Source organism: Psammomys obesus, unplaced genomic scaffold (assembly GCF_907164565.1).
Source record: "Psammomys obesus unplaced genomic scaffold, mPsaObe1.curated_primary_1811, whole genome shotgun sequence".
Classification (NCBI taxonomy): domain Eukaryota; kingdom Metazoa; phylum Chordata; class Mammalia; order Rodentia; family Muridae; genus Psammomys; species Psammomys obesus.
This window is the reverse complement of record NW_026585504.1, coordinates 65800306-65821309: the sequence shown is the minus strand read 5'-3', so window position 1 is coordinate 65821309 and position 21004 is coordinate 65800306. Positions and strand designations below refer to the sequence as shown.

Below are 21004 nucleotides of genomic sequence, written 5' to 3'. Positions count from 1 at the left end.
TTTATTTTATTTTATTTTATTTTATTTTATTTTATTTTATTTTATTTGGTTGTTGTCTCTTGGAGGTCTGCTCTTTTTAGATGGGAAACAGAGGGAGAGTGGATCTAGGGGAGAGGGAACATGGGGGGTGGGGGAGGAAGAGTTGGGGCAATGAGGGAGTAAAAACTGTGGTCACAACATATTGAATAAGAGAAGAATCTATTTTCAATAAAAAATAAAATAAAAATAAATATTTATTTTAAAAAGACCACACAAAATCAAATGATCCAATAGCTGAGATGAGAGTGGGAAGGGGACCCCCGTAATATTTACAAGAGAAGTTTCCCAAGCAAAGAATAAATGTGTTTAGCCCCCGGAATCAATGGGGAAAACAAGCTACATACTACTGTTTGTAGAAAAAGGAAAGGACAGGCAGATAGGTGAGCAAAACACAGACATACTCAGCCAGGCTGGATACAGCAGTCTCCACTAGAGAAGCTGCCAACAGCCTCTATGGGTAGAATGCAGAGGCACAGGAGCTTTCAGTGAATGAGCAGACCCAAATCTTCACCAGTCTGCCTTGAACCCCCAAAGGTGCAGTCAGGGGATCACAGGAGTCCTGCGGTATGTATGCAGCTGACTCAGATCAGCACACAGCCAACGTTGTGGTCTCAGATGAGAGGGCAAGGAGGGAAGGCTCAATGTGCACACGAGAAAGCAAAGGAAGAGAATGCTAGCCCCCCTCTCGCTCTCTCTCTGCAATGGGGTCTCAGGCAACCCCACCTATCCTCAAACGTGTCATAGGCAGCTAAGGATGACCTTGGCCCTCTGATCCTCCTGTCTCCTTTTCTGCGATAACAGGCATGCACCACCAACGCCTGATGTCCAGTCCATGTGGTGCTAGGAATGGAACCCCAGGCCTCAGGCATGCTAGGCGAACACTGTACCAACTGAGCCCCAGCTCTGCAAAGACAGCATTCTTAGGAATTTAGTTAAATTAAAAAATAATAGCTTAGTTTTAAGAGCTTCAGAGTGGAGTGTAATGTTTACTTTCAAATCTATCACCCATTTTGGAAGAGATGAAAGTATTAATTCCTCAGAAATGGTAGGCGAGCAAGTTTCCTGGCGTGCTAATTTTTACCTTCTGTTAACCAAAATGTTTGAAGACAACTTTAATATGCCACAAGAAAACACTCCGAGGTAGTTGTGGGGCTGCACACACCACACACGCCATTCATTCACAAAATACATTTTTTGTCTTTTTTATACTCGCTCGCTGTCAAAAGCAGCCCAACAAGAAATGTTTGCATGTTAGGCTGTAACATAACCCCTTGGGGGAAGAGAGAGCATGACTGCAGCTGTCCAGAGCACAGTAGAGGGGACTGGAGAGGTGCTCGGTGGCGAAGGGTGCTTGCTGCTCTTCCAGAGGACCTAAGTCTGGGTCCCAGCACCCACGTCAGGCAGCTCACAACCACCTCTAACTTCAGCTCCAGGAGACCCAACTGCACACAAGTGGCATGCACACATGTATACATATAAGAACTAAAAATAAATCTCTTTAAGGAAGAGTTTACATCCGAAGACAAACTCAAGGTGGAGGCTCCCAGTCCCGGTCCATCCTTTAAAGGCACACAGTCCCCAGTTCCCGGTGTTTGTCCAGCTCCTACTTTAGTCTGTATCGGATAGCATGAGTCCACAAGCTGTGTGTGGGTCTGGGTGCGTGTTTGTGTGTGTGAATGTAGGTGTACATGCATGTGGAGGCCAGAGGTCAACTGCAGATGTCATTTCTCAGGAGCTGCTCAACTTGTTTTTACAGACTGCGTCCCACACTTTATCTGGAATTCACCAACTGGCCGAGGCTGGCTGTCCAATACTGATGTGGGTGCTGAAAACCAACCCAGGTCTCCTGGAAGAGCAGCCAGCTCTGCTGCTGAGCCATCCCTGCACACCCCAAAGCTATGCTTTAAGCTATCATAGGCACACCCATACATACAGTGTCATTTTGGGGATACAGACTGATAACAACATTAATCAAACTAATTCAACTCACAGGCAATTATTCCAGAATGATGTCATTTCTTTCTCTTCCCCAAAATCAGCTGATGGAGAGAAAAGGAATAGGATACAATTTGGCCGAGCAGCAAGTTCCTCTCAAGGTGCAGAAAATGACTCAAGAGCAAGTCAAGGTTTTCTGCTAAGGCGTATTCATTAACCCGGCAGGAGGCACAGCACCAGCTGGGCCCCTGTCCAGAGGAAGACACGCTGCTCAGGATCAATTCTGGACCTGAAAGGCAAGCAAGTTTATTTTTGCTCTTAAAAAAGAAAGGTATGCACAAAATTACAAGGACATATGTCTGCATTAGGCATGCCAGAAACATCAACAAGAAAGGAAAGTGGGATCCAAGACCAGGACCCAGCAGAAGCTAGCTTTCATCACAAGTGATTAAACACTCTCCAGCAAACCCCACAGGGCCTGCGCAGTCACTCCTTTATAAACCTCAAAGACTTGAGGCATGTGAGCAAGGAGAACTGAGCGGGGTCCACGGACGCCGGACTCAGGCTGCAAAGTCTGGGCAAAGGGCTCCAGGGCAGGTCTAAGGCCAACCAATATGGGAGACATCTTCTGGGCAACTATGAGCTGGGCCCCTCTGCCTGGTTCTCGCATGAGAAATCAGTTCTTTTAGAAGCTCAGATTCTAGCATCTTCTTTTTCCAGGTGAAATTATTGCTTTTTTCCCCTGATAGTGATTTAATACTGCTCAGTGTCAAAGCCATGCGGTGGGGTAGAAGCCTGCAACTATGTAACAGAGATTTTGATACGAAATAGATACGGGGCTGGAGAGATGACTCCGCAAGGAAAGTGCTTGCTGCACAAGCCTGAGAAGGGCTGGAGCTGGGTTCCCAGACCACAAAGCAAGATACAGTGTGATGGCTCAGGACCCCCACCACCAGGAGGACAGAGAACAGAGAATAAAAGACAAAGACAGGAGATAGAGGAAGACGGAGAAGGGGGGACAGAGGACTGCCTCTGCATAGAGGGGCGACAGACTTGGCACACAGGAAAACAGCAGTTTATAAAGGTACATGGGGGTAGGGGAAGGAGGCTCTCCAGAAGCTGGCAGGCCAAACACTCCCACTCTGTGGGACATCCCAGCCCTGTGTTTCAATAATTTTCTTAGAATTGCCTAATAGAATAGGAAAATGTTTGCGTTTTTAGAGCAGTCTCATTTATTTCAGAAAAGTATTATCACTGTATAGTGGCCCCAGTAATATACCAGTGTAGAATAGCCTGCACCCAATCCAGTCAGTCACCATATTTTACCATTACACACAAACTGACATGCCTGGCTACCAAGCCCGATGTCACAAATTCAATCCCCAGGACCTACATGGTACAAGGAGAGAACCAACTCTTGAAAACACTCAACGCCCATACGTGCCACATGCCAACCCCACCTCCACGGTCACCCCCTCCCCGCACAACTGCTACATTTACCAGCTGCGGTGCTGAGCGACTTCTGTGCTTAAAGCGGAGCTGTATCTAACCTCCGCCGCACAGATGGGGAAACCGAGGCAGAGAAGGTAAAGTATCTTCTCCAGCTGGTAACTGGAAGGTCTTGAGTTTAAGCCACCATTTACTGCACTGTGAGCTAAGTAAGCGAATGAGGAAAGAACCGTATCAGTGAGCAGCAGAGACCACTGGAAGTGTTTCCAGCAAGCTTCCTGGGGTGCTGTAAACAAGAATGGCCCCCACAAGCCGGTGTATTGGCATGCTTGGTCCCCAGGTGCCGAACTGTTTGCAAGGATGAGGATGGCCTTGTGGGAGTGGGTGAACTGCTGGGGGTGCTCTCTCCCTGTCTCTCTCGCTCCCTCTTTCCCTCTCTCTCTGATGGCTGCCTGTGGATCAGGATGTCAAACTCTTAACTGCTACTCGGGCACCATGGCCACCTGAGCTGCCACACTCCCCACCATGATGATAGTGGACTAAGCCTCTGAAACTGTAAGCAACAACCCCCCCCCCCAATTCTCTTTTAGGAGTTAGCTTGGCCATGGTGGCTCTTCCCAGCACGTGAACACTAAGACCCTGATTTACCTTCTTGCTCTGTGGGACCATTCACAGGGCAGTCCCCTACATGACAACCTCAGTTCTCGGTTTCAAAAGCTCATACTGAGAATTTCCCGTTACTACAAAGTAATTTGGGGAGCAGGAGAGGTGGCTCATTGGTTAAGAGACTATGTTGCCCTTGCTGAGAACCTGAGAGCACCCACATCAGCTCATGGCTGCCTGTAACTCCAGGTCAAGGGGATCCAACCCCTTATTCTAACCCCCATGGGAGCTGCACACATGTACACACCCCCCCACACACACAATGGCAGGCTTTTCCACTGTCTTGTGTAAAAGAAAAACTTACAGAGGGTTGGCAAGATAGTTAAGCAAGTAAGGAACTTGGTACAAAGCTTGGTAACTTGAGACCCATAAGATGAAAGAAGAGAACAGGATTCTTCAGATTGACACACTTCCATGCACACACCTCACTCACACATAACCTGCAACACACACACACACACACACACACAATAATAAATAAATGCAAAAGAATTAATTTAAAATTATGAAACTCAGCAATCCCACTTCCGGGTCTATACTCACAAATAACTGAAAACAGAGACTTAAAAAGCTACTTGGCACATCCCATCACCTCAGCACTTGGGAGGCAGAGGCAGGAGGATCAATGTAAGTTGAAGGTCCTGCTAAAATACACAGTGAGTTCCAGGGCTACATGGAGAGACCTGGTCTCAAAACAAACAAACAAAAACAAACATTGCATGCTAATATCCATAGCAGCCCTAGTCACTAAAGCCGAAAGGTGGCAGTAAGCAGTGCCCAGCCACAGATGAACAGACAAACAAGAGCCAGGGCAGGCGTACAGCGGAATATATTATCCAGCCTGAACAGTGTGGCTGAACACTTGGGACACTGCACACGGTGGGGGGGGGGGGGGGGGACGGCTCCCGGGTGAGAACACTTGTTGCACAGGCCTGTGAGTCCCTGAGCTTGACTTCCAGAAGCCATGTTTAAAACAAACTACCCCCTCTGCTCGCCATCCCCACAGCAGGAATGTAAGCTGCAGACCAGGGCGAGAACCTGTGTGCACAGACTCACGTACCCAAGTGCAGCAGTACAAACACACACACACAAAGTGTTGGAAGGCAGGAACTGTAAGAACTGCGCTGGCTCCAGAATGAAGGGAACGTGCCTGAAGGACTCCTGCTGAGGTGAGGTCTGTAGGAAAGGCCTTCCAAGCTGCACATCTCCGGCCTGGCCTCAGGACTTGTGGGGACAGGAACACAAGGTGCAGAAAATGTGGCATGCCTGTGAGCCAGCCACTGTGGTAGTGGTGGAGGGAGTCGGCAGGAGGTGAGAGAATTCGCCCTTTAGAACTCAAGAGGAAGAACAGTTATGGCGTGCACAGCAAGAGGGCAGCGGGTTGGCCAGTGATTAGCATAAACCAGCAGAGCAGGGCAGTGGACATGGAGCTTTACATGGGAGAAGCACTTCCCCAGAGCTTCCCACATGCAGTCTCCAGGCACGGAATTCGTGCCAGGGAGGGAGGGCGTTCAGATTAGTCAAGTACAGTTCTGGGAGGTGAGCATTAGCCACTGTGAAGCTTCAGTTCCAGTTGTACCGTTTCTGCCATGCAAATCAGGGCCATGCAAACTACAAAACAGGATCATGCAAAACAGTGCTCCTGGCTGATCCAAGCTCCCTGGGTATGCCTGCTCATCCCAAAACAACACCCAGTGTCCACCCAGGTTTCCATGACCTTCTTAGGGAGGTAATCTAGCAACCCGAGCACCAGAAGCTTCCTATATACACAAAGAGCACCAAGAAGTATAAGACCACATTTATGAAAGAAGTAAGCTCAGAGGCGCGCTTCAACTCTCTTGAAAGACGGCTGCTATAAAATCCCCATGGCCGGCTTACAAACTATGCCACTAAACCACGTCACTCTAAAGCAGTTCTCAACCTGTCGGTTGTGACCACTTTGGCAGTTGAATGACTGTCACTGGTATCCCCTAAGATCATCTGTGTATCATATATTGACATTTTATTCATAACAGTGGCAAAATTACAGTTATGAGGCAGCCAAGAAAATAAGTTTATGGTAAGGGTCACCACAACAGGAGGAACTATCCTAAGGGATCACAGCATTAGGAAGGTTGAGAACCACTGCTCTAAAGAAAAGCTAGAGCAACCTAAGCCAGTCATATATACTAGCGGACCCTGAGTTAGAGCAACAGCACCCAAACCAGGAAGAACGAGGTGTCCGTTCCCAGACACCATCCTGAGCCTTCTTATCTTCCACAGAAATTGCCTCCTGGACTTCCTGAGGTGGGAGAATTCTCCAGTCCTTAGAATTGCCTGACTAAAGAGTGTTTGTGACTCACGAGCCCCTTGGATCATGAATCTAAGTAAAGAGTGAGCTGAGTCAAGCAGGGCTGGCCACCAGAAAGAGCAGCCATGTGACAATGAGAGCAGGGTCATGAGCCAGCCCAGCAGCGGGAGAGAAAGGCGGAGGTGGCAAGCTAACAATGCCCCAGGAAAGACCGCACACTGCGTTCACTGCAGCATCCGGAGGTGACAGGAAGGTGACACTCCCTCACTCCACAAGGACAGAGCAGAGGAGCTGAGCTTGAAGCCCTCTAGGACCTTTCCCTCTGTGTCTTTACTTGACTGATGTTGATTTACTTGCTTTATAAATAAACTAACAGTAATCAAGCTAGGGAGACATCACAGTGGGTAAAATGCTTACCTCAAAATCACTCAGGTCCCTAGCACCCACCTGAAGTTAGACACAGCAGCTCTCTTACTGCCCTAAGATGCCAGGCCAAGGGAGGAGCGTGCCTAGAAGCTTGGTGGCTAGCTGGCCTGGCATACACAGCGGAGAGCAAGAGACCCTGTCTCCAAGACAGCCCTAACACCCAGGATTGCCCTCTGACCTCCACAACACACCATAGTGTGTATGAGCCCACATGCACCTGAACATAGACATACCCTCTCGAACTCTCTGGATCTTGTAGTCAGTCAGAAGCATAAATGACCTGGAACCCCACCGCAGCAGGCATAGGTATTCTTGTTGGAGGCAAGTCCTTTTGGCTAATGGGGTCTGCACGAGTTTCAAGGGAATGCGAGACTGAACCGCAAAGCTTTGGCAGCAATAAGAACGCCCCTCTCCACATTCAATCAGCATACTGCTGCGCACTGGTGTAATACTGAGGTCCGGAAACACCACTTTCATGTGTGAACGGTTATGGCCAACTGCTTGTGGCCAGAAATGTTGGGCAACATGTGTGGTACTTAAACGCAATTACCAATGTGATGAGATCTAGAATCACGAGAGAGACGGGATTTGGGGCATGTCTGGGGGACCACGCTGGTTGGGTTGGCTGAGCTTTGGGCATGTCTGGGGGACCACGCTGGTTGGGTTGGCTGAGGTGAGGACTCCCACTACGAGCAGCGCCATTCCCTGGGCTGGGCACCTGCACTCAACACATGGAAATCCACTGAGCACCAGATTCTGTCTCCTGAGTGTGGACACAATGTGATCGCCAGCCTCAAGCTCCTGCTGCTGTATCCTGATGTACTGCATCTTCAAAATACGAGCCAAATACACCCTTCCTAACTTGCTTTTGTCCTGGCATTTTTAACTCAGTAACAGAAAAACCAACATCTTTTCTCAGAGATAGTTACAGAACGTTCTACATCTAACAATCGTCACCGCCATTTCAATAGAGGAGTAACTGTTACTCCCTTCTTATAAATGAAAAGACTAAGCACAGAGAAGCAAAAGGACTTGTCCAAGGTTACAAGATGAAGGTGACAGAATTCAAAAGAAACTTTTGTCTCCAGGTTGGTGGACAGGCTGTGGCTTGTGGCTGTCCACCCCTGAGGACCCACAGGCCCCTGCTTTCTCCATTTCCACCCCAACCAGCTCACCATTTTTAACATGACCACAAGCTGCTGCATTCCTGGGGAAGAATGTGTGTTTTGCAATGATAAAATTATCCTGCTAGAACTACAGCTCAGGAAAATAAATTATGGGAACACAGCACTGGGGGAAGCTATTTCTCTGAAAATCTTTTCCAACAAAAATATAAATTAACAACAGGATGTATATGGAAATGACAAATTTCACTGCAGTGAGCACGTAGGTCCCAAGTCATCCATTCTCTCTCCACTGTCACTTCGCTCACTCCCCAGAGCTGGCCTGTCTCCTCTCCTCAATTCCTCTTATTATTTAAACGCCAAAGCATACAACACTTCTTTGCTTTTATTACACTGATATCATGGTTCTGTGTTTTCACTACGTTGAATGCAGCAATTAAGGCCTCAGACAGCTGAGGTGGTAATTTTTCAAATAAAAATTATATGCTTGGAGCTGAGGATGTGGCTCAGTTGGTTGAGTGCTTGCCTAGTGTGTATAAAACTCTGAGTTGTATCATATGTCCCATGGAAAATCATCTTCACCTACCTACATAGAGTTCAAGGCCAGCCTGGGTTATGAAGTGAGACCCTGTCTCAAAAAACTAAAAAGAACCACATTCATAAATCACCTTTTGTTCTTAAGACAGTTCAAGAAGACCAGTATTTAAGTAACTTTTAAAATTAAGTAAACCATATTCTATCATTTGCTAAACATTACACTCGGGCTCTTTACGACCTCACTGCTTTAGGGCTGACAAGATGGCACAGTAACGTTAGCCATCAAGCCTGATGACGGGAGTGCAACCCTGAGACCCACATGGTGGGAGGAGAGGCCTAACTCCCGCAAGCCATCCTCCAACCTCCACACGTACACCTTGGTACCCATACAATAACTAAAGCACAATTACGAAATTAAGCCTCAACTGGTCACACAGAAACACAGAAGGGGAAAAACTCCAATCTTGCACCTTTAAACTCGAAGTTACTGCTCATTTTGCAAATCTCTATTTAAACATTGAGGGAGGGTGTCTTCTTAAACTGGAATTTGCAGTGTAGCCTAGAGTGTGTCATGAGTCCTGGAGATGTGCCTGTCTCGGCTTCCTTGGCACTGAGATCATAAGCACACCCTGATTCCTTCAAAGACTCATTTTTAATGTGTATATTTTATTTTTTACATGCATCTATGTTATCTTTTTTTATGTTTAGTATATACATTCACGTGTCTCTGTTGGGTGTACGTACACATGAGCAAAGTTGCTGACAGAGTCCAAAAGAGGATGTCAGGTTCCCCTGGACCTAGAGTTATAGGTAGTTGTGAGCTGCCAGTTGTGAGTGGTGGGGACCAAACTCAGGTCTTCTTACAAGAACACTCTTAACTGCTTAAGCACTGAGCCATCTCTCTGGCCCCGCACCAGCTCCTTCTCCTGCACCCCCAGGGGTGCTGAAACTTAGACCCTCGCGCTTGCAAGGCAGGCGCTTTGTACCTAAGTCATCTCTCAGGCCGTGGTGCCAACCTTTTGATGTGGCGATAAGATGTTGTCGTCTGCAGCTACATCAGGCTGCATTCACACTCATCCTGGGGCGCATGTGGCCTCGGGCTGAAGGAACAACAGGCCTGTGAGTGTCACCTGTTCCTGCTATGAATACATGGCAGGGACATGTGGCTCACTGCATCCCCGAACCATGTTCTACCACATACTCACTATTTTAGGAAAACATCCAAAGTGAGAAGCATGGCCATGGTGTCCACTGAACACACCCAGCTTCTCACCACCATGAACACCATTAGGATGAACCCCTAAACCAAGGACTCTGTGCCACCCCCGGGCACCTGGAAACACACTTACGGACAGCAGCGGTGACTCGGGCCTAAAAGACAATGTCTCTTTCAGGGTGCACATGATCACTGGCTTGGTTCAAAATCACCCTGAAACTGCGGCACCACCGTCACCCCCAAATCTCACTTCTCTCATTCTGACTCTCAGTTGTCTCTGAGCCAACAGCAAAGAGAGGCTTTACCTTGTGAGACAGCAGTGCCATCAGCTTTCTGTCAAGCTCACCTACCTCTACAGCCTCACACTGTGGGGGCCTCCCCGCTGACCCTTGCACAGTGTGGCCACGGCCCCGCCACTTGGCGTTATTTACTATTTAAAGACCCAGAGTCACTCTCAACTCATAAATATCTGGTTGTTGTTGCTGTTGTTATCGTTGTTATCATTATTTTAATCCAAATGTAGTTTATGGCACAGGGACAGTTCTCTCACAGACAGCAAAGCCACCCTGGGCTGCTGACAGCCAGCAAGATTACTGGCCATCAAACTTGCACACTCTCTTCTCTTCCCAAATTACCATTGTTTCTTACCTTAGTGAATGTCACCATGAGGCCTGGTTTGATAGCTAGCTTTCAAATACAGCCCAGGACCACCTGCTCCGGGGTGGTGCCTACAGCGCCTTCCTATATCAATTAGCAATCAAGACATTTGATCTGGGCAGTTTGTCAGCTGAGGATTTTCACTCACGACTCTAGGCTGTGTCAAGTTGACAGTTAAAGAAAACCAGGACAGCCTGTCTCAAAGCATGAGATAGACACTGCCTGAGAAATGACACCTAAAATTATCCTCTGCCCCCACAATCAGGTTTGTGTGTGTGTGTGCGCACACCACCACCACACACACGAGATGAAATCTAGTTGGACGTCTTCAGGTTACTAAGGATTTGCCCTAAAAGAAGATTCAAGGTAAGCCATCTTAGGAACACTATCATTTCTCCTTCTCCCTTTCAGCATCCTGACTATGAGACGTGCAGACTTCCCCTATAACACGCTCGTGAGGTATACTGTCTTACCGTAGGCTGAACCAACAGGGCCAACCACCCATGGGCTAATGTCTCCACAATTGTCCAGATAAATCTTCTCTTCATAAGCTGATATATAGCAGATATAGCTTCCATTGAATTGTTAGCTCCCCATGTCAGCAGGGCAAGGCATGATAACATGGTGGAAAAGGAGGGTGAATCACTCTGTCACTTCATGGGAGGCCAACCTTGTTCCTCCTTGGGGCCATCCATGTGTGGAAAGACACTTGCTGTATCTACTGACAGCTATTCAAAGGAAGATAAGAGATGAAAAGCCAACTCTGGTGTGGCTTTCAAGTTGTAAATGTCAGTGACAGCAAGTCTGCTGCTTATGGATCTCCTCCAACACCAACCTGACAACAGCCCAAACCAGCGGCTCTGTGGGAAACTGACAGACAGCTGCTCTTTCAGTAGTCATATTTGGTAGAGCCAAGAGGCCCCCTAAGAGGGGGGTAGGGTGGTGGCAACAACTTTAGGTGGCAGAAAGACATATCCCAGGAGTCCTACATGATGCCAACACATGCACCTGTTTCATGAAGGCTGTCAAACCCACACAGTGGTGAAGAGAACAGGAGGAAGTATGGAGACTGCCATAAAAAACATAGTAAATAAAATGCATAATAGACAGTTTCATATAGCCCAGCCTTGGCTTCAAACTCACGGAGTAGCTGAGGATGACTTCGAACTCTTAATCCTTCTGCTCTCTACCTGCCCAGTCCAGGACTAAAGATATTCACCCCAAAACAGCCAATAAATACAGTAGTGGGGACTGGGCTCAGGGCTTCCTGCTTGCTAGGCAAACACTGGACCGATGAGGTTGGACTCCAGCCCAGTACTCATCACGAAGCATAAGCTATGGCATTGGAGGGCAGAGACAGAAGCAATGCACTGCCTTCCCGGAGGCCAGCCTGCTGTCCCCAGCTGCCATTCTTGATAACCTGTGGACATCACTGCCTACCAGATACCACTAAACCAGTTTCATGGAGAACAAACCCGGCAGAGAACTTGCTGAGCTGTCCAGCTCCTGCAATGACTCTCATTCTCATTAAGCAGGTTGTGGGCATTCAAAATGCTCACTGCATTTGAGATAAAAAGAAAAAAAAATCCCAGGTCCTTAGAGATTCAGGTGCCTTTGAGCTTCCAAAGGAGATACTTCCTATTTTTCTGATTTCTCCCAGAGGGACAGACTCTCAAGGTGACAGCTAGACACCACAGATAAAAGTCACATGGTCACCTGACTTTTCATTGCTATCTTAATGCTGTTACTCATATTAAGTCATTCTGAGGGCATTGCCTGGGTGGTTTTGCTCCTGTGATGTGCTCTAAGTGTGTTCAAAGACCCACATACATAAAAAATAAATAATAAGAATGAGAAATGTTTAATGCTGCATTGTTCTGGCTCCATAACCTTGACACCTGTGAAGCCTGCCATGCTCGGCTCCAAGTTTACCAAAGTAACTCTCAGGAGGAGTTGAAAGCACCACAGGGAATCCAGACAGTTGAAAGAAATACTTAGCAAACTGTTTTTTCTGCAAAACAGACTCAATATGGAAGAAAAGGAAAAGAACTCCTTTAGCAAGGGTTCCTCATATAACCAGAGTTCAAAGTAAAGGGGCTCTAACCAATCCAAAAATGGCAATCATGGCTCCGGCAGGCCATACCCTTCTCTCCATTCCCTCTGCCTTGCTAAAAATTATTAGATTACATTCCTAAAGCTAGTCACCAAGGTCTAGACCCTTTCTTGTCCACTTCCTCCTGAGACTGACTACCAAAGTCTAGCTATAAAGTATTGCAGCTATCAAAGTACTGAAGTCTAGCAATAAAAAGCCACTGTTGGCTCATGTGACTAATATGCCCAATCAAACTTAGACACCTCATTCTAACATGGGGATTTCCCCCCTATACCTTTACAAACTGCCATTTTCCTCTGTGCCACCCCTGTCTCCTCTCTATGCAGAGACAGTCCTTTGTCCCACTCAGGGACAAATATCTCTTCCCCCTCCCCCCTTGTTCCCTTTACCTTTTCCCTCATCCTCTATCTCCTGGCTATCTCTTATTCCCTGCCCTTTGTCCCTCTGGGGCAAATAAATCTCCTTTGTGTGAGAACTTGGTCTTGGAGATCATGTTCCAGAGTTGGTTTGACTATTCTGTGTGCGAGCACATATGGGTATATTCTATCGTTCTGTGTGGGACAGGTGTGCAGTGTGAGCATTTGTATGGTGGGGTACATGAGCCCATCTGGACACCAGAAGACCAGGTGCCTGACGCCCTTGTAAGTGACCTGCTCTATCGTTCTCTGCTTATTCTCTCGAGACAGGATCTCTCACTGGACCTAATGGTAGATGGGCTCCAGTTGGCCAATTTTTGCACAATTAGCTTGACAGCTCTATTCTACTCTATAACTTCACTAGTGGCCAGAGATGTCCCCTCTGGATTAGAGGTGGCTAGGGGACACCCACAGGCCTCTGGAACCATAGTATCTCTATTTGATTTTGTTTTATGCTATTGTGCTTTGGTTTGTTTGTACGTATGTGACGTGTTTGTGTTTGATGTATGTGCATGCATGTGTATTTCTTTTTGAGACAGGACTTCATATGGCCCAGGCTGCCCTCAAACTCTGTACGTAGCCAAAATATGGACTGAACTTCTGATCCGCCCACCTCCCCATTCTGAGTGATAGGATTAAGGGCACACAGTAACCACTGCATGGGATTTCATGCAGTTCGAGGAGTGAAACCCATGGTTTTGTGAATGCTCAGGAAGCGCTCTGTTAACCTGGCTCCATCCCCAGTCCAATATCTGGTGTTTTTTTTTGTTTTTGTTGTTTTTTTTTTTTTTTTTTTTTTTTTGGTGTTTCTAAAAGATAACAGCCAGTGCAAATTCTTGGTCCTCTCTCTCTTCCAAGGGCAAACACTGTGACCTCTGTGCTCAGGCAGGATGCAGATTTGCTAACTGCAGTACTTACATGGTCTAACGGACCCTCCTCCAAGTCCACGTTCTGGTAAGAGTCACTCCTGGAAGAAAAAGGCAAAAGCAGCTTTAAGTTCCTCTGTCAAAAGACAGGCGACACTCCGTGGATAGGCTGTCAAGGAGCCTGTCTGACCTCCTTTTCTGACCTTTGGAACTCAGATGCCTAAAAGGAAGAAGCTCTTCTCCCCAGAAACATCAAAACACTGGGTTAAGAGACAGCTCAGTGGGCAAAGAGCATTCCTTACAAGCCTGAGGACCCACCTGAGGACCCACCTTCCACCCCAGAACCCATGGCAAAGCCAGGAGTGATGGTGGACACTTCTAATCCCAGGTATGGCACAGATGGGAGATGGAGACAGGCGGATCCCCAGAGCTTGCCAGATGGCCATCCCAGGCTATTGGATAAAGTTCCAGGCCAGCAAAAGCCTCTGTCTCAAAGAATGGCGGACGGTGTTTGGGTGCGGCAGAAGCAAAGCCACTCTTAGTAAAAGCTACACACCAAGTCTCAGCAGGCACGACGGCTCTCCACCACCTCCAACACTCCCCTGCCCAGAGCACATTACCACACAAGGTTCTAAGCACACACAAACAAACTCAAAACACGTCTGCCGGAGCAGATAAAGACAACCCAATTCTAAGCCTGCTCCTTCAAACAGAAGGTATTACTTGTAGCTGCTTCATCTGCAGCATTAAAAAAATGTTCTTTCTGGAGACTGGAGAGATGGCTCACTGATTAGTAGAGGTGTCCGCTCTTCCAGAGGACCTGAATTCCACTACCATCACCCACATCAGGCAGCTCACACCCACCAGTAACTCCAGCTCAGGTTGATCTGACAACCCTCTTCTGGCCTCCTCAGGTGCTGCACTCACCTGCACAAACCACACAAAGGCACACACACATATACATGCTTTGTAGATGAAAGGAGTAAGTCCATCTTAGAAATGTGTATAGTATACACCGCATGCCTCGGATTTGGCTCACATTTTCCCTTTGTAAACAAAAATTCTAAGGAGTCCCTGGGAGGATACAGCTCAGTGAAGTGCAAGCAAGGAGCCCTGTGATGGATCCCCAGCATGCGTGAAATGAGCTGGTGGTGAGCACCACAAACCCAGCTATAAACTCTGACGGGAGAGACAGGGGGTCAGAAGTCCATGGTCATCCTCAGCTGCAAGGGGAATCTGAGACTAACCTGGGCTACCTGAGGCCCTGATACCCTCCCAAAAAAATCAGGTGGGAGGATGAAAACACGTCTCTATAACACATACTCTGTCTCCGTCTGTCTTCCTCTCTGTCGCTCTGACTCTGTCTCTCTCTGTCTCTCTCTCTCTCTCACACACACACACACAAAATAAATAAATAAAACTGGTTCTGATATCCAAGAGACATCTCCTCAGAGACTTATAAAACAGCTGAGGCCCTCTCTAGGAGGGAAAGGAAAGATCTGACCTTGTCGCCACACACACTCAAATCACTGGTTAAGTCTTCTAAAGCTAACTAACTAGTCTTTATTCTTAAAGACTTCATGGAAATGTATGCTATAAAATAGCTTGGTTATTTTTTTTTTATCCACACGGGGGCAAGTTCCTCTTTCTAAGAACTGTGACATAGAACCCTTCACAGTGTCACCATTGCCTTCCCTGTGAGCGAGCTCTAAGCAATACCAGAGGAGGGGTGGAGGCACCTGGGTGCAGGCCCAAACTGCCACGGTTCCAGATCCCCTGCCGGAAGCCGTCAGGGCTTCCTTGGGCAGGCCGAGTCCATGCCAATGACTGCTAGGACCCTTTTCAGATGAGCCTGTATCTGTGATAGGTCTGAGTGAGGTAAAGGAGTGGATTCTGAGATAAGATTACAATAAGGAACAAAGTCATTAACTCTAGTAACTCCAGTTGCCAAGACGTGTGGGGAGGTGAGGGGCATCGGCGCTGTCCGTGTGCTCGTGTACACACGTGCCTATGTGTGCAGAGCAGGGGATAGTGGACAATCTCTCTCCTCGTTATGTTTTAACATTTGGTTTTAGTTTATGTTTATGAGTGCTTTGTCTGTGTGGATACAGGTAGACCACATGCATGCTTGGTACTGGAGGCCAGAAGAGGATACTGGATCCCCTGGAGCTGGAATTACAGTTGCTTGTGGGCCCCTCTCCAGGTGCGAGGAATCAAACCCAGGTCCTCTGCACGAGCAGTGAGTGATCTGAACCACTGAGCCACCTCCCTTACGTTTTGAAGCAGGGTTTCTTATTAAACCAAACACCAACTCGGCTAGGCTGGCCAGCCAATGAACTCCAGGGGTCCTCCTGTCTGCGTCCCCCAATGCTAGGGTGACAGACACGTGTCGCTGCACCTGACTTTTTATGTGGGGTCCAAACCTGAATTCCCATGGTTAAGCGGCAAGCCCCTTAAGGACTGAGCCATTTTCCTAGCCCCTAGAGTTACTAAATTTTCTAGAGACAATTCCTCAACATTTTGTTCTTCATCAAAATTATGTCACATGAGGAGTCCTGTAGGTCAACAACTTATGAATCACATCAATGGTAAAACTATCCAATTCAAAGAAATGTGAGTGACATACACAGACACAGTTTTAAAAATCTGTTTGATTTTTGATTACGTGTGTGTGTGTGTGTGTGTGTGGGTATGCGCACCATATGCATGCTGGTACCCACAGAGGCCAGAAGGGGGCATCAGATTCCCCAAATCTGGGGTGACACTGAATGTGGGTGCTTAACAAGTACAGCTGCTGACCACTATGCCATCCCTGCAACCCCGACAGTCGTTCTTTAACCCTTCACCTCCCCAAGCTTGCAAGCCCTGATTACTCTTCTAAAGCAGCATCCACATAGTTAAGAGACACCTTGAATATCCCACAAGCCACTTCCCCAACCATGGAAGGAACATGGGCTATGGGATTTACAAAGCCTGTGGTGGGGGAGAAGCTAAAGGGCTGTTTGCTTTTACCCTCGGCAACGCTTTACCAGTCAGGCAATCCTAACTCCCATTCCCTGCAGAGCCGAGTGTACAGCGGTGACCTTTGCACACCCAGCTCCTCTGACGACTGAGCTCCATTGGCCCTGGATTCTCCTGCTTCGCGAGTACACCTAAACTCTAAAAGCATTCCCGGAGGTCATTCGGTGATGTCTTGCAGCCATTCCTAGCTCTGTCTGTAAAGAAGATGAAGGAAGAGGTCGTTTCCCCTTCTTAAGTTTCAAACTGTTGCATAGTTTCTATCAAGCCGGCACCCACAGGCACGCACCCTCCATTTCCTCTTGGGCTTATGCACTGATTTACCACACACACACGGTCTCCTGGAGCTCAGGCTGGCCTCAAACGCCATACACAGCCGAGAATAACCTTCAACTTCTGATTCTCCTGCCTCCACCTCCAGAGCGCAGTACCACCTGATGCATGAAGTGCTGGGGAGAATCCGAGGCTTTATGCATGAGAGGCAAGTGCTCCACCAACTGAGCTCTGTCCCCAGTCCTGGTGCTCCCTCTTCCTTAATTACAGCTAAACTCTGACCGCATTAGCAGGTCATCAGAGTACGGCTTAACCCTGAAAGAAGAGTGATGGCAGAGACAACACAGCAAGACTGAAATCTCATGTTTAAGCAAAATTTCTCTTTCGTTTTCCACTTTGCATAGAGACATCGTAAACAACCTACCAACCAAATAGCCCACCTGGGAGTGGAGTGCTCAGTGGCAAGTCTGCACCTGGCTTCTTGTCCCCTGCCAGCCGCACCCAGAGTAGCTCACAGGTGCACCATCACGAACCAAGCAAAGCACCTGACACCCAGATGTGCTGGGCACTGTGCCCCTTCCACATACATGTCCCCAGTCCTTCCTACACTATGTCCAGGACCGTCTTCATCATCTCAAGCCTAAACACATTACCCCCAGCCCACCTACGCTGTCCACAGGCTATGCTGCATGATCTCCAGGGCCCTTATAAACCATCCCCCAGGCTATCTATCCCATTCTCAGGTCTACCAATGCCATCTCTGCTCAGGATCCGATGGCACAGGATGATGGAAGCTGGTTCCAGAACCCTGGGTCTCCCTTCCCCTGACCCTTCATCTGCTCAGGGTTTACACTCAAGCAGCATTTGCTCTTATTCCCTAGGGGTGACCTTCCTCCCAGGTCAGATGTGACACAGCACAGGCTCCTCCTTCCTGCTCTACTTCAACACCAAGGACAGGGGTGGCCACCCAGAAACACCAAAGCTGCCATGTGTGTTCATTCAGTAGGTAAAGGGAGTCTGTGGCTCTACCTTCCTGCCTAGAAAGACCTCAGGCAGTAACAGCACAAAGCACCCACGGAGAGCCAATTACAGACATGTGTGAGTGGTCACTCAATCATCCTTTTCAAGGGTCAGGTGGTCTTCCAATCTACAGTGGATGGGAAAGCTGGGGTCACCACACGGCAGTGTGCAAATACTTGTGGAAGTCTAAGAAGAGCCTCAGGTTATTGTTCCTCGGAATCCTGTCAACCTCGGATTTTTGACAGGGTCTCTTCTCTCACTGTCCGAAAGTCACCAGGTAGACTGGGCTGGCTGGCCAGCAAGCCCCAAACCTCCCCAGCTCAGGCTTACACCACCACACCTGGCTCAAGAAGTCCTTGCCACCAAGTCAATTTCCGGTGTTTGCTTAACGTCAAAACCGATAACATCTTCCCTTTTCAACGGGGTTTTTCACCAAGTTTCTATAGAATCTATTCCAAAATATGGCAGAATTGAAATCTGGGCCCAAGTACAATCTCAACTCCCGTAACCTAGTCGAGAACACCAAGGTGACTGCACAGCTCTGCTTTCTGAGGTCTGGGACAAAGGTCACCACAGGGCCTGGCTAAGAGAGCAGAGCTGCCTGAGCCAAAGCTTCAGAAGCATAGGTCCCGGCTTCAGAGTCCTTGAGCCCTCTCCAGACACTGGCAAGCACTGTGGCCATGGCTGCTGCTGCTGCTTTAATGGGATAATAAATTCATACGACCATAAAAAAGTAGTTCTAGAATAGTGCCTCCATCTCTCAAGTGTATTTACAGGTGTATGCCACCGTGCCCACAACTCATCTGTATTTACAGTCACGTTTAAAGTTTATTACACCATCAAACAGCAGATCCTCCACACAAAACTTGAACACACCATCCCAAATGAGACACAGAATTTCTATCTTCTTCAAATTTTACTATAAAAGGCACTAAGGAATTAACCATTTTTTGAGATAGGGTCTCACTATGCAGCCCTGGCTAGCCTGGAACTCAGAGATCCCCCTATCACTGATTAAAGGTGCTTGCTACCACACCCGGCCTAGAAATTAATCCTGAAATTCTGGTTTTGATAAACCCCGAGTGTCAGCACAGATCTGTAATCCACGTGTTCATGAGCCAGAGACAAAGAGAATTGGGAGTTCAAAACCAGCCTGAGCTACGTAGCAAGGCCAGCCTGGGCCATATGAGAACCTCAAAATTCAAAAATAAAATAAAATTCCTTTTCCAGAACCGTTCCCAACTTTACCCCTGCCCAACTGTTCTAAAGGCGCAGCCCTGAAACAGCCACGCCCAGCAACCGAGGCATGGTCGGAGAAGCTGAGAGGATGGAACCTCAGCCTCGGGCTGCTGAGACTGCTCAGCGGGTAATGCATATGGATCGGCACTCAAGGCCCAGCACCATGCTTGAGCCAAGCGTGGCAGCTCAAGCGGCACGGGGAGGAGGAGGACAGGCTGAGCCTGGGGCTTGCTGGTCAGGCAGTCTAGCCCAGCTGCTGAGCACCAGGTTTAAGAAGAGACCCTGTCTCAAACAAACAAGGTGAAGAACTATGTAGGAAGATAACCAATGTCAACCTCTGGCTTTCGAATGTGCATGCACGTACAGGTGTGTGCACCCACACAGTCACACACACAAGCTCACACGCATGCTCACACACAGATACGCGCATACACATAGATCCCCTCAGACTTCATCATAAACCTACAAATCAGAAATTATGGTGGACCCCAGCAAATGAGTGATTTGAGGGCACGCCCAAGCTTGAGATTTACCAGGCACAGCTACTGCCACATGAGCTGGGCCGTGACACTTCAGAGAGGCCTTTTACTTATACAACTATCTGGCATTTTTTTTTTTTTTCTGCTCCTTAAAAACACGCTCTAGGATGACGTCAGCCCCTCCTCTCTATTTTTAAGCCCTCACGATGAGGCTGCTGATGAGTCACTCAACACCTTATGCCATCACTGAAATAGGAAGGAGCCTTCTCTCACACCCCTAATGGAAGGTGACTGCTGCCTGTTATCCCTAATGTAATTACAGGAACACTTCAGTGGCGAGAGTGTGTCCTCTGTCGCCCTTGGTAAAAGCTGAGCGGAGAGCTATAATTGTAACTCTCCGTTCTTTTCCATAATGCGCTCATCATACTGTATCCTCTAAACTTATCTTAGGAAACAGCGAGAGTGAGAACAAACGTAGTTTACTGTAAACCGAGATCAAAACTGCATCTCTAGGGCCAATCTCCCAGGACTGTCAAGAAGCAAACGCCCAGCAATAATGTGGCATCTCTTGTTTATCGAGAAGAACCATATATGAACGAAGAAAGTCCAATTGATTTAATGTTTTCCAGGAATCTTTCAGTGACCTCACAACAATGCACTAATGGTCAAAGCAGAGGGAACACAGGGACATGTCCCAAATACCTTTATTATACCTTTAATTTGTCGAGGTGTTTGCTAATTCAGAGAAGAGACTTTCATTCCTGTGGTGAGGTCTCAGATGAGTTGTGAATACCAATATGCTATTAATTTCTCTTTGCTTTTTGACTGATTTCACACTCACACTACACAAGAAAGAAGAGATTAATGATGTCTGGGAGACAACGCCGGGTTCTTGTTGGTTGCCAAACCAACCTCGAGTTCAGTAAATAGCGGACCCAGATAAGGAAACGATAAAGGAAGCTGCTGTGGGTATTACCACCGAGAAACCTGGAGAGTTTACACTGCAAAGTCTAGTTACTTGTCTTCCCGCAGACAGATGAAATCCTAGAACTCTGAAACCTGTACTGCTCAACAATTTCATGGCAATAGAGTCACGGGTTCATTTTTCAGATGGTACTGCAAGTCTCAACTTCACCAGAGCACCGTGACAAGGCTTCAGTGTAGTCACATCCTCCCCTTGCCTTAACTCCTTCCTGAGGGTCACATCACAGTTTCTAGTGAACTATGTGAAGGGAACTGCACCA

The 21004-nt window shown here is 47.8% G+C and overlaps 1 protein-coding gene across 1 annotated transcript in view; it reads right to left on the bottom strand.

Moving 5' to 3' along the window:
• Positions 1 to 21004, bottom strand: part of Mgat5 (alpha-1,6-mannosylglycoprotein 6-beta-N-acetylglucosaminyltransferase) — a 275296-nt gene that overhangs the window by 216461 nt on the left and 37831 nt on the right. The window contains exon 2 of the mRNA XM_055602025.1: positions 13784 to 13832. The gene's annotated coding sequence lies outside the window, so the exon portion shown is untranslated. The remainder of the gene's footprint in view (positions 1 to 13783; positions 13833 to 21004) is intronic.